General features: G+C 38.1%; 1 protein-coding gene across 1 annotated transcript in view; it reads right to left on the bottom strand.

Moving 5' to 3' along the window:
- PDS5B (PDS5 cohesin associated factor B) overlaps nt 1-12197 on the bottom strand; it is a 257616-nt gene that overhangs the window by 230378 nt on the left and 15041 nt on the right. The window lies entirely within an intron of this gene.

Raw genomic sequence — 12197 nt, 5'->3', positions numbered from 1 at the left:
CTAGACCACCAGCCAGGCCCCAGACAACCTGCCAAGTGACCACAGACATATGAGTGACACTAGATGAAATCACCTTGGTTAAAATGAGTCCGATCTAGCCCAAACAATCAGAAACATCCATCTGATCCACAGATTCATGAGGAATAATAATATACACTGAATTGGGATTGGGGGGAGGTTACAGAATAACAGCCAACTGAAATTCATGGTAAGGCAGGAGAGCTGACTCCAAACTCACCCTCTAGTCACTACACTATATAACTTCCAGTTTCAGAGTAGACATACATGCAATGCTACTGAAATATTTTCTTTTGTGAAAAAGAAAAGTCATTTATACTATATTACATTAAAACAATTTATGAAACAGTTCAAAATGGTAAATATAATTCTTGTTTTCTTCTTTAGGAAACAAAAAAAGCGTAACAGACCTAAAGTTAAATCACAATTACTAATAACCATCTGTCCATTAATTTATTAAGTATGATATAATAAAGAAAGAACACATGTACTTTTCTGGATATATTTACAATTCATTTAATATAAATAAATACCTGTGAATACGGTATCCTGATTAACTCCCCAAGTATTGTAAAACATATATATTAATTTGTATTAACTCAATCTCAAAGTAAATTTTAAATGATTTACTTTGCTTCCCAATTCACTGATATATAGCACACCAAGTATCTACTCACCTATATGCATTTATGCCCACACAGTTCCTTGGTGGATCTTAGCTTTCACTAAGGGATGCAGTAAGGGTTCCATTAAACTGGAAGTTGAGACTGCCACCCAGCCACTTTGGCCTTTCATGCCAATGAATCAACAGAGGGTTACAGAACTAACCAAGGTGAGTGATCTTACCGAAAGGGAAAGCTAGGTTGCTAGTACATAAGAAGGGCTAAGGAAAAGTATGCAGGAGTTCCTCTGGGATGCCATTTAGCATTTCCATGTACTGTACTGTGATTAAAGTCAGTGGAAACAATACAGGCAGGACTGCTAATGATCTAGACCCTTAAGGAATAAAGGTTTGGGTCACTCCACCAGGCAGGCAAAAACCACAACCAGCTAAGGTAGTACTTGCCAAGAACAGAAGGAATGTGAAATTACAGCAGGAGAAGGCAATTATAGATAACTACAACCACATCATTAGTTGCAAAAATGAAAATTCTAATGAGTATCTTCTGCATATTAATATAAAAATTTTATATGTATATTAACCAACTTATTTACCTCCCTTTCTATAGTCATCTCATAGTAGTTAATCTCATATCACATTTCAGTATTTTTTTTTACTTATTTTGAGAGTATGTTTATTAAAGCTGGCGGTAGTGAATGAAACAAGGAATGGCTCAGGACAGAAGCAACAGGAGAGAGCCTAGACTGGGCTTATCTGTAAATTTAATGAGATTAAAAGAAGTGTGTATAGGTGCCATGGTAACAAGATAAACTGTGATGGCTTTTTACTGTCATCTTAGGTAGGCTGAAAGTACATTTCTCCAAATTCTGTTCCCTACATGGTATGGGTTAGGGTTGGCCTATAAAGAAATTCCCATGAGATTAAGAAGACAAAAGTGAAGTAGCAGAAATGTTCAAGATGTCAACAATTTTCACACATTATCAAGGCTATCTGGGCTCACTTTCATTGGCCTGGGGCAGAACATGGCCCACAGTTCCTCCAGCTCTGGTCAGCTCTCCTTTGCTTTTCCAAATAATACAGGGGCTGGTTAATGTGTTGGTCTATTATGAGGTGGACCACACCTACTACAAGTTACCTACATCAAAGTTGCAGGTCTGGAAGCAGGGAGATAGTGATAAAGGTTCAAGTGTGTGCTCACAGGTTCCAGCTTATTTCCTTAAGTTCCAGACCTTTACAGGTTCCAGTTTAACCTTACTCTCCTGCACTTCACATCTATCTTCCCTTCCCAACTACCAGCCCTGATGACAGATTTCAAGCCCAGCATCAGGCTCAGGAGTGTATAACCAGTTCTTACAATTGGTAAAAATCAATCATGACAATAGTCTTACTTCTCTTTAAACCCTAATTGATAGAGATGAAAATGTTATTTAGGGCTAGACCAGGGGCGGGCAAACTTTTTGACTCGAGGGCCACAATGGGTTCTTAAACTGGACCGGAGGGCCGGAACAAAAGCATGGATGGAGTGTTTGTGTGAACTAATATAAATTCAAAGTAAACATCATTACATAAAAGGGTACGGTCTTTTTTTTTTTTTTTAGTTTTATTCATTTCAAACGGGCCGGATCCGGCCCACGGGCCGTAGTTTGCCCACGGCTGGGCTAGACTATAGTAGAAAGAGCTAAATGTATCCACCTGTCTCTTAACTAAAGCGAAAAAGTCCAACACCGAAATTGGGTTTTTATCATGTCAGCAAAAATATTAAGGATTTACCTGAAGAACATTAAGGATTTACCTCGTAGGAAATAGGCCTCTGGGATCCATCTTCAGAACAGTCAACTATTAATGGAAATGGTTACTGGATTTTCCCAGGGCAAACAGAATATAGGGAGGAGGGGAGAGGGTCTAAGAACGAAGAACTGTGTACATGAGCCAGCATCACAGTGGAAAGCCTGAGGTGCCTGCCTCAACTAGACTGGGGGGGGGGGGGGGGGGGGGGAGACAACTAGAAAAGGCCTCAGCTCATTTTTTTTTTTTTAATGGCCCAATGGGAGACATGAGAACTAAACTATCTATAGGGAACACTGTTAACCCCATAGTACTCAGCCAATGAGGAACTGGAGGGACGATCACACCCTGCAGATAAATAGCCTGTGCTCTGTAATCACTCAATCAGGCACCAGCTCTTGCAAGACCTTATTAAAAGTCTCATTTCTTCCATACTTCTGTTTCCGAGTCCATTATTTGAATTTGGACAGGTGAGCATTTCTCACAACCTGAAGAACATCAAGTTTTGAATGCACTTCCTTTCTAAAGTAACAAGTTCAAATTTTAAAATGCACCTTCTTACGAAGTTATATTGACATTATAACAGAATAGGCACTGTCCAAATTCAAGAGAAAAATTAAAAACAACACACCTTAATAAATGTATTTAGTCTACCTTAATGTTAACCTTAGACTTATGCTACAAGCATTAAATTAGCAGATGTATGCACCATCTCTACAACCAACTCAACCAGTTCCCTCATGCACATACTTTAAAAAAAATCTGTTTAACTAAAGTCAGAAGTATAAACTCAAACTTTTGTAGAATAATCCTAAAGGGTCCTCTGGACCTAAGCTACTCCAGCTAACCATTTAAAGTTAAATAAATGCCTAACAGTCCGATCATGAACATGAATTTTGAGACTGGAGCAGTTGAACAAACATTCACATTTTAGTACTTTTTCCACAGAGCAGAAATACCAAGAGAAGTAAAGGTCAAAGGCAGTTGAAAGATTATATTTTTCTTCCAATATTATCTACAAACAAGTGTCCCACTGCTATTAGAGATTGATGCTATTAAAGAGGAAAAGAAACAGCAAGAGAAATATGGCTGTCCCTTTCACCAGTCTTTGTAAACATTCTTTAGCTACTGGCTTTTCACTGTGTATGTATGTAACTGAAGCAACAGTAAATTTCTATCTTATTCTAAAAATGTGTAACCATAAAAAAAGGTAAGCGGTAAGCGATCAACTGTGTTTAATGGCCCAGTTTGAAATGAATGAAAATGAGTGTGTTAAGATTTCTAATAATGGTGGAGTAGTTTATGCCAACTCGTTAAACTAATCTTCCACAGATAACAATTATAAACTCTAGATAAAATACTTTTTAAAATGATCTGAAGGTAAAAGAAAATAAGCAAGAGCTTATTTTGGAAATTGGAGATTTGACCAGTGAAAGAAGGTACACCGATGGAGATGTTAATTTATACATCTTTCCCCCCAAGACACTCTTAGTCTACAATAGCACAAGGTCACTAGAACTCAAGCAGAAAACTACAGTTTTATTAAAGTTCATGGCCACAGAGTGACTAAAAATTCAAAGGGAAAATTCAGGAAAGGAGTGAGCCACAGCAGGTGAAGACTCAAAAACTAATATAAATTCCTTCAAAGTTTTCACTGTGCTACAGCATATGCTCAGGGAAGATCTCAAGAAGCCCAGCAGAAAACAACTGGAAAGCTGAAAATCTTGCAGCAATTTCAGCTTCTACCCACTGCAAAGGAGACATGAGCCTGGAGTTTGACCAAGTTACAAGGACTTAGAAAAACACCCCACGCTTTCTACAGACCCATCTTAAAGTATAAGATGAAGCCTTCACCGACCTATAGTACAATTTTAAGCAGAATAACAAAGATCTCAGAAGAAGAAGAGAGAATATTTAAATGTCACAAATTTGGTAAAAAATATCAACTTACAAATCAATAAGCTCAGCAAATTAAGCAGAATACAAAAAAGAAATTAAAGAAAAATACACATTAAATTGTTAAAAAAACAAAAGAAAGTTAAAGACACACTGGTGACCAGAAGACAGTAAAAATACATTTGGCCCTTGAACAATGTGGGGGTTTGAGAGTGTCGACTCCCGCCAGATCTAAGATTGGCATAAAACTGAAGTTGGCCCTCCTCGTACTTGGATTCCCAACCACAGATAGAAAATATTGTCTTCTAATCTGCATATAAGTGAACCATGCAGTTCAAATACATACTGCTCAAGAGTCAACTGTACATCTTTTAAATGATTAAAGAAGACTGTCAAAAATATTCTTGAAAAGTAAGAGTAAAATACATGGACATTCAACTAAATGAAAGTTATCACTACACCTGTACACTATGCAATGTTAAAGCAAGTTCTCCAAGTTGAAGGGAAACAACAGAAGAAACTTAGATGTACGCAAAGAAATAAAGAGAACCTGAAAATAATAATAATGTAGGTATATACAAAAGACTATCTCTTATTCTTTTCTCTTAGACTAGAGGCCCAGTGCACAGAATTTGTGCACTGGGGGGGGGGGGGCAATCTGGGACCCCTCGGGGGATGTCCGACTGCCGGTTTAGGCCCAATCCCACAGGGATCGGTTGGACAACCCTCTCACAATCCGGGACTGCTGGCTCCCAACCGCCCTCTTTCCCCTGCAGCCCTTGTCGCCCCCAACTGCCCTCTTTCCCCTGCAGCCCTTGTTGCCCCTAACTGCCCTTCCCTGCAGGCCTGGTCCCCCCAACTGCCCTCCCTGCTGGCCCAGTCGCCCCTAACTGCCCTCCCCTGCAGGCTTGGACCCCCCCCAACTGCCCTCCCTCCCCTGCCGGCCTGGTCACCCCCAAATGCCCTCCTCTGCCAGCGTGGTCGCCCCCAACTGCCCTCCCCTGCTGGCCTGATCGCCCACAACTGCCCTTCCCTGCTGGCCATCTTGTGGCAGCCATCTTATGCGAGGGTGTGACGGTTAATTTTCATATTATCTCTTTATTATATAGGATTCTTTGAAAAGTAACTATTTAAAATAAAAAATAGCACTGTTGAAGCAAAAGATTACGCATCAATAGCACAAAGGTGCTAGATAAAACAAATACAAAACACAGAGCGAAATAAATGGTAGTCTTAAAACTCAACTATATAAATAACATTAAAGGTAAAATTACCAAACCCTGCACTCAAAGGTAGGGATTGTTAGGTAGATTTAATATTAGAAAAGAAGGGAGGCAGGGAGGGAGGAAGATGGGAAGGGACAGGAAGGAAAGGACAGACAGAAAGAAAACAAATCCATTAAATATATGCTGTCTATAGGGAATGAGCTTTAAAACAAACACAATCAGGTAAAAAGTATGATGATGAAAAATTATACACCATAAATGTAAACATTAAGTGAAAAAGAACTGGTCTAGTTACATTAATAGCAGGAAAAAAACTTCAATAAAGGAGATTTATCAAAGGTAAAAAGGTTCAATTCATCCAGAAGGCATAACAATCGTCAATGAAAATGCACCTAATACTAGAACCTGAAACAAAAACTGCATTAAAAAAATATATGAAGCAAAACTGGTATGAAATGAACAATTCTGCAGTTATAATTATAAATTATAATACCCCTCTCTCTCAGCAATTGAAATAAATAAAAAACAATCTATAGCAGCAGTTCTCAACCTGTGGGTCGCGACCCCTTTGGCGGTTGAACGACCCTTTCACAGGGGTCGCCTAAGACCATCCTGCATATCAGATATTTACAATACGATTCATAACAGTAGCAACATTACAGTTATGAAGCAGCAACGAAAATAATTTTATGGTTGGGTCACAACATGAGGAACTGTATTTAAAGGGCCAGAAGGTTGAGAACCACTGATCTATAGGCACAGAGATCAGGGATCAGAACTAAGGTCATTTGACCATCTTTGTAAATAAGGCTTTATTAGAGCATTGCCATGACCATTCATTTACATACAAGGCTGTTTTGCACTACAAGGACAGAGTACTTGCAACAGAGACTATGTATGTAATCAAAAAACCATAAAATATTTTCTAAAGCCTCTTACCAGAAATTTTCTGACCTCTGATATAGATTTGAACACTATTCACCAACTTGACTTAATTGTATAATAAACTGTGTACATCATAAAATAAGTCTCAAATTTCAAGACAAAACTCTCACAGAATATATTCTCTGACCACCAGAGAATTATAATAGAAATCAATTACAATAAGCTATATATAAAAACCCAAAATATTAACCCATGCTTTAAAGAAATCAAAAGGGAAATTAGAAAATACTCTGAACTGATTCGTAATGAAAATACAACATATAAAGTGTTGTGGGATGTAGCAAAGCAATGCTTAGAGAGGAAACTATAGCTTTAAGTGCTTATATTTTTATAAATTTAAATATCTAAATTCCATCTTAAAAAGTTAGGAAAAAATCAAACCAACAGAAAGTAGAATGAAGGAAATTATCAAGATAAGAGCACAAGTCAATTAAAATAATTCATTGAAACCAAATGCTGTGCAAACAAATAAAACTGCTAAACCCCTAGCAAAAATGACCAAGAAGAGAATAAAATATGAACTACCAACATCAGGACTAAAAGAGATCACTAGAGATCCTATCGACATTAAAGGGATCAGAAGGGAATATTACAAACTTTATGCCAAAAAATTTGATAATGCAAATGAAACAGACAAACTGCTTGAAAAACAAGACAAAATAGAAAATCTGTGTAATCATATATTTACTAAAGAAACAAAATCTGCTATCAAAAGCCTTCCCACATACACACATACACACACAAAAATCCCTCCATGCCTGGATGGCTACCAAACTCTAAAAAATATATAACTAATCTCATACAAGCTGTTTCTGAAAACAGAAGAAACACTTCTTAAATAGTTTTAAACAACTAGCATAAACAGGTTACCAAAAGGCATTACAAGAAATTACAATTACAGATTAATATTCCTCATGAACATAGATATTAAAATCCTTAACAAAATATTAGCAGACCAAATCCAGAAATATAAAAGGACAATAATACATCATAACCAAGTGAGTTTTTCCCAGGAATGCAAGCTTGTTTTAACTTTCAAAAATTAATAAATGTAACTCACTAAAGTAACAGAATAAAGGGTAAAAACCATACAATCATCTCAATAAATACAAAAGAAGGTGATATTTGAGAAAAATCAAATAAATCTCAGTACACTGTATATAGAAAGGAACATCCTTCACCTGATATTTCTTCTTTCAATCTACAAAAAAACATACTACTTCCCCCTTAAGATCGGGAACAAGGCAAGATGTCCATTTTTACCATTCCTCTTCAACATTAAATTGAAGATTCCAGACAATGCAAAAAGGTAAGACAAAGAAAAAAAAACCTTATAAAATAGAAAAGGAAGGAGTAAAACCGTCTTATTCATAGATATCATTGTTTTGTAAAGAAAATCCTGAGGAATCTACAAAAGAACTAATGGAACTAAATAAATTTAAGCAAGGTCAAAGAATACAAGAACAATAATTTTTAAAACAATTATTGTATATCTAGACTAGCAGGAAAAATGAAATTTAGAAAATTTTATTTGTAATAGCATCAAAAAGAAAAATCTTTAGGAATAACTAACATGCAAGTTCTCTACAGAGAACATTAAAATGTTACTTTATAAATATGTGAAAGCCTAATTTAGTAAATTGATGTAAAGCTCATATACACACACACACATATACAGGGATGGGCAAAAGTAGATTTACAGTTATGAGTATGTGAAACACCGAGTTCATTCTTGTATTATTATTTATTAACTAGTGGCCCAGAGCACGAAATTTGTGCACATTAAGAGGGAATTAATTAGAGGAAATATTTTAATATTGCTATTTGCCCTTTCTCTATAACAGTAATGTCAGAGATGAAAGAAAATTATAAAATGTATATGAAAATCTCCCTCCTGTCAAGAGTCTGGGGTGCGCTTCGGGACCTAGAGTCAAGTCCCCACCCACCACCCGCACATGCTTTGAAAACGCAGAAGAGCCAGACCTAGCCGGCCCCAACCCCACTGGGTGAGACCCAGACCTGGCCGACCCCACCCCCATCACGCCCCTCCAGGCGGGGGGCACAGCCTCAGGTCCCCCAGTGCCGGCACCGGGGCGTGGTTCACGGCCTGAGGTCTGCCGGCCCAGTGCCCAGGCTGGGGGTGCAGCCTGAGGTCCCCAAGCCCTGCGGGGTGGGTGGCACAGCCTGAGGTCCCTCACCTCGGCCAGGCACCATGCAGTCTCAGGTCCTTGCTATTCGGTCGTGATGTTACAGTGTCATGGCTAATTTGCATATTCCTTTATTTTTTATATACATAGATTATTGTATTATTTATTATGAACAACTGTATACCTACTTTTACTCACCCATATGTTTACTAGTATAGTGCATGTGAAAATAAAAATGATCTAAGCAAAAAGAGAGGTACAAAACTGTACCAATAATCTATTAATGTATAGTAAGTTATCCCAAAACCTACCCGTTGAAAACAATACTTATTATCTCAATGTCTAAAGGTCAGGAATCCAGGAGCAGCTTAGCTGATGGATCTGGCTCAAAGGTCTCTCATGAGGTTTCAAACTGTAGTTAGGTCTACAGTCAACTGAAGACTAGAGGATCAGCTTCCAAGCTTACTCAAGGCTATTGGCAGAAGGCCTTAGTTCTTTGTCATATAGCTATTAGTAGACTATATTCCATGGATCTCCTGATATTCTGCACATCTTGCTTAGTAAGGCTCTGACCACCTTTTGTCCCAGACTACCTTTTACAAAGATGTCTATGAAGAAAACAACCTTGGACCATAAAGTCTCCTCCAGAGCAAAGAGCAAGTATGTTCACTGCCCACTTGAGAGGATGTGGAGAAATGGGACCCTAGTGTACTGTTGGTGGAAATGCAGACTGGTGCAGCCATTGTGGAAAACAGTATGGAATTTTCTCAAAAAATTAAAAATGGAACTGCCTTTTGACCCAGTGACCCCACTTCTGGGTACATATAGCCTAAGAATCCCAAAACTCCAAACAGAAAGAATATATGGACTCCAATGTTCATAGCAGCATATTTATAATAGCCAAGATTTAGAAATAGCCCAAGTGCCATCGGTAGATGAGTGGATTAAAAAGCTGTGCTATGTATACACAATGAAATACTGAAAAAGAACGAACTCTTACCCTTTGCAACATAATGAATGAACCTGGAGATTATGGTGCTAAGCAAAATAAGCCAGTCAGAGAAAGACATGATCTCATTTATATGTGGAATCTAAAGAACAAAATAAACTCATCAACAAAAGAGGACCAGAGGCATGGATAAATGGTACACTGATAGATCTCAGAGGGGAGAAGGGTGGGAAGAATGCGGAGAGATCAAAGAACATATATGCATATATACATAAACCCATGGACACAGACAATAATGTGATGAAGCTGGGGCGGGGGGGGGGGGGGGGTAGAGGGGGGTAAGACAGCTGGGTAGAAGGATGGGGGACATCTGTAATAGTCAACAATAATATATCCAGGTTCACCATGCTTAGGGTTCCTCTCCCCTAACACAACCCAATGCATGTGCAGGTGTCATCTGGCCTTCTTCACATCACCCAGTGTGAATGAGATGCCTCAAGGAACTAATGCAAAAATGCTGATACCCTTGCTACTACTATACCTGTGAAAATAAACTGTGTTTGAATCTGACCAAGGAGTCTCATGCAAGCAGAGTAAAATCACAGACCCTTCACAGTCTTGACAATGGACGCTCTACAACACAAAAGCTGGTTTCTCCTAGAGTGAGTGATGAGAGAGAAAGAGACCAATACACAAACCCCTGTCAGAAGTGATATACCATCACTGTTACCATATTCTATTGGTATATATAATCCAAATACAATATGCAAGATGACTAAAAGGGTGCAAAGGCCAGGAAGAGGAGGCAGGGATCAATGGAAGCCATGTTAGAGGCTGACTACAAATACTGTTAGAAGTTAGTTTTACCTAAATGTGTCTACAGAACAACACAATCCCAATCAAAATCCCAAAAGATTTTTTTCAAATGGAAATTGACAAAACAATTTTAAAATTTATATGGAAACACTAAGGAACTAGACTGGTTCACACAATGTTAGAAGATTCACACTATTTGATTCCAAGACTTACGGTAACAGAGACAGTATATTGGCACAGAAGAAACAAATAGGTCAATCAATGAAACAGAAACAAATCTATACATATAAGTTCAAATTCTGGACAAAAACACAAAGTCATTTCAGCACAGGAAGGTTTTTGCAAACCATAGTATTAGAATTGGATAAATGTAATTTAAAAATGAACCTTGCTGAAACCGGTTTGGCTCAGTGGATAGAGCGTCGGCCTGCGGACTGAAAGGTCCCAGGTTCGATTCCAGTCAAGGGCATGTACCTGGGTTGCGGGCACATCCCCAGTGCAGGAGGCAGCTGGTCGATGTTTCTCTCATCAATTTTTCTAACTCTCTATCTCTCTCCTTTCCTCTCTATAAAAACTCAATAAAATATATTTTAAAAAAAAAAAATTTAAAAAAAAAAAATGAACCTTAACCCCTACTTCACACCATGCACAATAATTAATTAAGATGGATCACAGCACTACACGTAAAAGTTAAGACTATGAAGCTTCTAAAAGAAAGCACCAGAAATTATTTCCACGATTTTGGGGTAGGTAAAGGAATCTTAGCACTCAAAAAGTATATTCTGTTAAAGAAATAAGTAACTGGACTCCACCAAAATTAATAGCTTCAGCTCATCAACACATACTGTTAAGAAAAACAAACTACAAACTGGGAGAAAATACTATCAATACTTGATCTGTCAATGAACATGTACTGAGATATAGTCAACCCTCCGAACCCATGGGTTCCTCTTTCCCAGACTGACCCAAAACCATGGATTGAAAATATTGGGGGTGAGGGGCAAAGGGCACAGGGGGGAGAAATGTTACATTACTGCTGGCATGTACTATATAGTTAGGCCTACAATGGTTGCATCTGTACTGTGCATACACTTTTTTCTTTTCAACATTCCCTAAACAATGCAGTATATAACTATTTACATAGCACTTACATTATAGTCAGGTATTATAAGTAATCTAGAGATGACTTAAAGTACACAGAAAGTTGTATGTAGGTTATATGCAAATACGGTGCCATTTTATACAAGGGACTTGAGCATTTGCATGTTTTGGTATCCACGGGGGTCCTGGAACCAAACCCCCATGGATACCGAGGACAACTATATATTCTTACACATTCTATATAATAAAAGCCTAATATGCAAATCGACCAAACGATGGAATGACCAGAGGAAAGACCAGCGGAACGACCAGTCACTATGACGCACACTGACCACCAGGGGGCAGATGCTCAACGCAGGAGCTGCCCCCAGCCCACAGGCCCTTGGGCAATAGTAACATGGGTATAACTGTCATATCTCATCAAAGTGAAAACCTAAGGTCAGTACATTTTATCTTATTTACTTTACATCTCAATATCAGTAAAACAAAAATAAATTTTAAAAATGAATTTGTAAACTCTTTATATTACTTCTCCTTAGCCTTGGGTTGTCTAAAGCATACTTAGTGTACATAAACATACACTTATATGCATTCAGTATATATTTATCACTCACTATGTGCCAAACACTATGCTGAGGTTCCAAAATAACTGTAAGTCCATGCCCTCAAGAATCTAACAAGGAAACACACAG

The sequence above is a fragment of the Myotis myotis genome, unplaced genomic scaffold, assembly GCF_014108235.1.
Source record: "Myotis myotis isolate mMyoMyo1 unplaced genomic scaffold, mMyoMyo1.p scaffold_m19_p_3, whole genome shotgun sequence".
NCBI lineage: Eukaryota > Metazoa > Chordata > Mammalia > Chiroptera > Vespertilionidae > Myotis > Myotis myotis.
The sequence above is the reverse complement of the archived record's forward strand: the minus strand, read 5'-3'. Positions and strand labels throughout refer to the sequence as shown.